Source organism: Mustela nigripes, unplaced genomic scaffold, assembly GCF_022355385.1.
Source record: "Mustela nigripes isolate SB6536 unplaced genomic scaffold, MUSNIG.SB6536 HiC_scaffold_496, whole genome shotgun sequence".
Lineage (NCBI taxonomy): Eukaryota > Metazoa > Chordata > Mammalia > Carnivora > Mustelidae > Mustela > Mustela nigripes.
The window spans coordinates 31056-37597 of record NW_026739903.1 but is presented as its reverse complement, the minus strand read 5'-3'; the positions used below and the strand labels follow the sequence as shown (position 1 = coordinate 37597).

Below are 6542 nucleotides of genomic sequence, written 5' to 3'. Positions count from 1 at the left end.
ATTAATCTAAAGGATTTCTCTGTTTCCCTAGCAGCTGCATCAGTTAGTCTGGACCTGCTGTATTAGGTTTGATAGATGAAGAGGGGTAGGAAGCAGTGGTCTATAAGTGGGGGCAGCATGGAGTAAGATCTAGAGACAAGGATGATCTTTACTCTTTTGAAGAACTGCTGGAAAACTAGCGAGCTGCAGCATGGGAAGATCAGATTCCAGATGTCATAAAGGGAAGGGCCGTGTATGTCATCTTAGAGTTTTGTAATTACACGGAGGGCAGTTGAGACCCACTAGGGTTTTGATCTGAATAATATGACATGAGATACGTGTTTGGCACGTATCTGTTTGCCAAACACGTATCTGACAGCCATGTGGAAGATAATGTGCAGGAGGGCAGGAACAGAGGTGGAGTGCTGACAGTGAGCTTTCACAACAGTCCACAGGTATTACAGATGCCAAGCTAGATGGACTAGTCAGGGCTCACGGTAGGCCAAAAACAGGCCTATGTTTTATATATGCAGGTTTGTGTGTATATAAACTTCTGTAAGTATAATACAAATGGAATATCAAAGAGAGAGCAAAATGTACGTTAATGAATAAAAAAGTTGAAGTCTGTGGGAAAAAAATTAAATCCCTCCTTTATCTTACTGTGTCTCATCCAGTCAAAGGCTTGCATCTGTAGAACATGGATATCAATTTCAGAAATGTTAAACTATGAAAGAGAAATATCAAAATACAAAGTAAGGAAAAATAAATTGTAGTTAGATTAAAAAGGTAAACAAAAGAAACCCTATGGACAAAGGCAAAAGGTAAAGGACAGGTTGGAAGTAAAATACTTGATGTTTAGATGCTTTTTTTCCTTCACATTTTAACATCCGAAATTGAGATGTATCTTAAAATTAAGGTCTCATTTTAGAAATAGACACATAAAGTATATGTATGAGATAATTAATATGCTTAATGTTGAAATAGCTCTTAGAAGTCGGTGAGAAACATACCTCAGATATACCTCAAATAGCCTGAATAGACCATTCACTAAAGGAGAAATAGACTTGTCTAATTAATATTTGAAATGTTTTACTTAGTACTGTCAGAAATATGAATTTAGATTATAATGAAGTGGCATTTCTCACCTATGTACTGGCAGTGATTGTTTTAGAAAAATGTACATTGTTGTTGAGGGTGTGACAGAAAAATTACTTATTCGTAGTAGGTGGGAAGATAAATTGGAACAGTTGTTTTAAAGGATCAGTTTGATAATACGTCAGTTTTCCTTGATGTAATCTTTGACCTATAAATTCCTCTTTTTTTGGAATACAAATAAAGTCATGCACAAGTATTTGGAGATAAAGGCATTGACTGTAGCAGCATTGTTTATATAGTAAATGCATATATGTTAAGAAGAGGGTTGGGCATAAAGGTTCTGATACAGCTATGTCATCGGTATTCTGGGGTCATTTAAAATCATGTTAAGTGACATGAAAAAGACTTAATTTCAACATCCTGAGAAAATATGTGAACATAACTTATGGTCATCCTGATCACGTTTAAAAATGTGTGTGTAAGTGCCAAAACAGGTTGAAAGAGGAACCATTAAGGTTCTCTGATGGGATGAAGTTTTGTGTGTTCCTGTATTTTCTTCATTAAGCAGGTCTTATTTTGCAGTATGAAGTAAATTCTGGAAAAGCAGAAAGTGAGTCACTGCATTTTGCTGATGGAGCATTTTTACTTTTCTACTTTTAGACATACACTAATAATGATAACCACTAAATAAGTGTTCATGAGAAAGCTGTTGATCTATCTGCACACATTAAAAACATCATCTTAAAAAATTGCTGCTTTTGTAAAATATTTAGAGACATCCAGGTAGTCTGACATATTTTAGTATTCTAAACTGATAGAACCTAAGAAAGCATCCAGTAGAACTTGCAGGAGGTCAACTGTGCTAAGCAAGAATATTTTTCATAGAAGATAGTTGAAAGAGGAAGAATCTTGCCCTTGAAAGAAATAGATAAAAATCAGCTACATAACTATCTGTTTATGTGTAGACAAACATGTCCCCATAGTATGTTGTTTGGAGTTTGTGACAAGTGACCTCACATGATGTCTATGAGTCTGTCCGTAAAATGCTTAGAAGTTTCTATTTATACCTAAGTTTGTGTTAAATTAAAACTTGAATTTGGAATACATTGTTAAATGACCTGTTTTTACATAAAGCTTCTTGAATTTTCTAGGTGATTATACAAGAACAAGACCAGAGTAAGTTTACAATTTAACTTTTAAAGTATTTTATTTGAAGAATTTTATTTGTTAATTTATAAGCAGGTGGTATCATTGGAAGTAAATGAAACTATATAGACATTTAGAAGAAAAATTCTTTGAATCAGTTTTTGTCTAAAATAAAATAATAAACATGCTCTGGAAAGATTTTGGAAGTTCAGATCTTTAATTTTTAATCATTAGGAAAGTTTCTAACCAATTCTTTCTGGAATACTTTATGCTCAGTTTTATATATATATACCTTTTCTATATAAACCACTATACCAGTCCCATTTATTTTCTGATGATGAAGAGGGAGAAAAGCCTCTATCTATATACATCACATAGGTTAGAAGATCACTATTTTTACTAGCACTTACATTTTCTCACCTAGTTTGTATTATATTAGATAAAACATTTGTAAATAAATGATCAAGCTCATGCCTCCAAAATATCTTCTGTATACTTTAGCCCTATTACATAAATGAGAAAGCTGGAAGAGACTGAGGTTTGCTTCAGGTTCTATCAAGGAAGTAGTAGCAGATCTGTGACTGAATTTTAACTCATAATTACATTACAGCATGCCACATTTCACCTATTCCTATTCTCATTAAATATTTATGATTCCCTTAGTCTATCCCTAGGTTTTATTTTGTTGAAGAATAAATTGAAATTATAAAAATCAAGTAAAATATAATGAGAATCTCATTATGAGAAGTTTGTAGACTTTCTTTAATGAATGCTTTCATATTTTTGAACGAAATAAAAGGTCAGTCATAGAGTTTTTGAGCCAAGAGAACTTAGTTCAATATTTAATCTCTTGTATTTTCTAATTTTTTTCTTAAACATTTGGTCAGATGCATTTATGTGTACTTATGATAGTTGCCAGTCCTTTTAGAAGAGAAATCTCCCTGTCAGATGAATTGTTAAAGCTATTTTAAATGTCAGGAAACAACAGTTTTTTATAAAGAGATTTGAAATCAACCATAAGAGCTATAAATGGGGAATATTTGTTTTACCTCCTCCCCTTTAACACTTACATAGTGGAACTCAGCTGTCAGCTTTTTATAACCTCAATAACTTTAATATATCTGTGGCATTTTTCTTAGGGATAGTAAAGCACTGAAGGATGAAAATCTCCCTCCTGTCATCTGCCAGGATGTTGAAAACCTCCAGTAAGTGGGTCAAATGTAATTAGATATATCATGTTGAAGAACGTTAGAATATATTTTAAGGGGAACATCTCTTCTTCCTCTTAAACATTTTAACTTGGGTTTGGGTAAAAATTTTAATATTTTTATAAACAAAGCAGGATAATGGGAATTAAAATTCTGTTATTGTTAATCTGAAAAAAGCATGTGAACTGTGGATGAATTTTTAATATTTCCTTTTTAAAAAACTCTAGGACTCTGACCAGCCTATAGTAAATATACTTTTATTCTATAGGAAACCAAAGGTGTATTTTTTTAGAATTGATTTTTATGTATCTTTTTAGGAAATTTGTGAAGGAACAGAAACAGGTACAAGAAGAAATTAGTAGAATGTCTTCAAAAGCCATGCTTAAAGTACAAGAAGATATTAAAACTCTGAAGCAGCTTCTGTCACTGGCTGCCAGTAGATTACAGAGGAACACCCTCAGGATTGACAAGTTGAAAATAGAAACTGCTCAGGTAAACTAACTTAAAGTAATTTTATTGTAGGGTTTTGTTTCGTTTTATTTAAGTAGAAATTAACTGTTTTATAGGTTATAAGACTTGATACAGATGTACTGTAAGAAAACTGTTTAGCATGTGTGCTTTTTAAAAAAAGATTTTATTTAGAGAGAGAGAGAAAGAGAGCATGAAAGGGGGGAGGGTCAAAGGGAGAAGCTGACCCCTTGCTGAGCAGGGAGTCAGTTGCAGGACTCGGTCTTGGGTTTCAGGATCATGACCTGAGCTGAAGGCAGTCGCTTGACCAGCTGAGCCACCCAGGAGCCCTAACTTCAGTACTTTTAAGTTGCTATGATAATAGTAGTCACTAGTTTGTATTGAGTTATTATTTGTGAGGCAGTATTTTAAGAAATATATATTAGTCCAGTTTAGTTTTCATGACAGCTCTATGAGTTAGGCTGTCTTATCTTTGTTATATAAATAAGAATATGGGCAGAGAGGTTGTTAATGAATGGAAGAGGTTGTCAATACTCTTAACTATTTTGTTTCCTAAGAGTGCTTGCTGGCTAAATTGCTATATCGTACAAGCAAGGCAGAAAAATATGTTTTTAAAAATCTGTCATCTATTAAATAAAAAATATATTATGCTTTTTAAGTATTAAAAATTCTGATGACTTGCCAGTGTTATGTCTTAGTTAAAAATGTTAATGAGGCGCATGTTTTTTGCCATTCATATGTACTTGTTTTTTTCTTTCTATGGTATAATCTATGTCATTTTTTCTTTGTTGACACTCTTGCCTCCCTTGTGTAGTTTGAAGTCTTTCATCGTCTCCTCCTGGCTAGTTGTTCTGTCTCTGCGTGCCCAGCTCCCCATCTGTTTAAAGGTGGGTGTTGCACAGTCCTCTGTAACCTTCCTGAGTGCTAGATGAATGCATTTTTTCCATATTTCTCTGTGATATCACACAAAATACCTGTATTTAGTCCCTCTTAGCAATTTGCTGTCCCATTGGGATGTAAGTATACCTGGTTCTTTACCTCTCTAACAACTTCAGGTTGGCAAAATCACAGCACAATGGTGTCTAGCACTGTCTCACAAATGCCATCTGTGTTAAATTAGTTGCTGGTGGCAATAAGCAAGTGATATACAGGCAAAATCATTCAAGTGAGTCTGTCTGGAATGGTGGGTATACAATGGGAAAGCAAAAATTAAGAGGTAAGGATGAGAAAATTTGGAGATAATTCCAAAAACTTAGAAAGGCCTGTGTGGACTTTGTATAATTAAAGGATCCAATTTACAATACGATAACATTTGTATTTGAAGTAGATGTTTCAAAAAGTAACAAATATTCTTGTGGTAATCTATATCTAATCTGTTGTAATTCTGATAGAAAAGCTCTGTGAAACTAAATAGCATTAACTTGACTTTATACTTGCCTAAGAGAAGTATTTGTGGGGCGCCTGGATGGCTCAGTTATTGGGTGTTTGGCTTTGACTCAGGGCATGAACCCTGACCCCCACATCAGACTCTCTGCTTAGTCTGAAGCCTGCTTCTCCCTCTCCCACTTCCCCTGCTTGTATTCCCTCTCTTACTGTCTCTCTCTCTGTCAAATAAATAAATAAAATCTTAAATAGAAAAGAAAAGTATTTGTGTACATACTAGGTTGACATACATGAACAAAGGGATTGAATTTTAGTAATTCCAGGGGGGGCTGGTTGGTTGTAGAGCATGTAATCCTTTATTAACTCTATAGTCAATTAATCTTTGACAAAACAGGAAAAAATATACAGTGGAAAAAAGACAGTCTCTTCAATAAATGGTGCTGGGAAAACTGGGCAGCTATATGTAGAAGAATGAAACTCGACCATTCTCTTACACCACACACAAAGATAAATGCAAAATGGATAAAAGACCTCAACGTGAGACAGGAATACATCAGAATCCTAGCGGAGAACATAGGCAGTAATCTCTTCGATATCAGCCACAGCAACTTCTTTCAAGATATGTCTCCAAAGGCAAAGGAAACAAAAACAAAAATAAACTTTTGGGACTTCATCAAAATCAAAAGCTTCTGCACAGCAAAGGAAACAGTCAAAAAAACAAAGAGGCACCCATAGAATGGGAGAAGATATTTGCCAATGGCAGTATAGACAAAAGGTTAATATCCAGGATCTAGAATGAACTCCTCAAACTCAACACACACAAAACAGGCAATCATATAAAAAAATGGGCAGAATATATGAACAGAGACTTCTCCAATGAAGACATACAAATGACCTTCAGACACATGAAAAAATGTTCATCATCACTAGCCCTCAGGGAGATTCAAATTAAAGCCACATTGAGATATCACCTTACACCAGTTAGAATGGCCAGAATTAACAAGACAGGAAACAACATGTGTTGGAGGGGATGTGGAGAAAGGGGAACCCTCTTCCACTGTTGGTGGGAATGCAAGTTGGTGCAGCCTCTTTGGAGAGCAGTGTGGAGGTTCCTCAAGAAATTACAAATAGAACTTACCTATCTTGGACTTGTGAGTTTGAGCCCTGTATTGGGTGTAGAGATTGTTGAAAAACAAAATCTTAAAAAAATTTCCAATTAAACACTGTCATTATCAAGAATAGGCACAACATTATGTTTAAAAC

At 34.5% G+C, this 6542-nt stretch overlaps 1 long non-coding RNA gene across 2 annotated transcripts; it reads left to right on the top strand.

The window, feature by feature from the left end:
- Positions 1-583: 583 nt before the first annotated feature.
- LOC132008618 (uncharacterized) lies at positions 584-3914 on the top strand. 2 transcript variants are annotated; one of them, XR_009401676.1, is made up of 3 exons: positions 584-1254; positions 3360-3425; positions 3746-3914. It is a non-coding gene; the product is annotated as an uncharacterized LOC132008618 (long non-coding RNA). The 2 variants fall into 2 exon arrangements; XR_009401677.1 differs by lacking the exon at positions 584-1254 and adding an exon at positions 2238-2250.
- The last annotated feature ends 2628 nt before the right edge of the window (positions 3915-6542 follow it).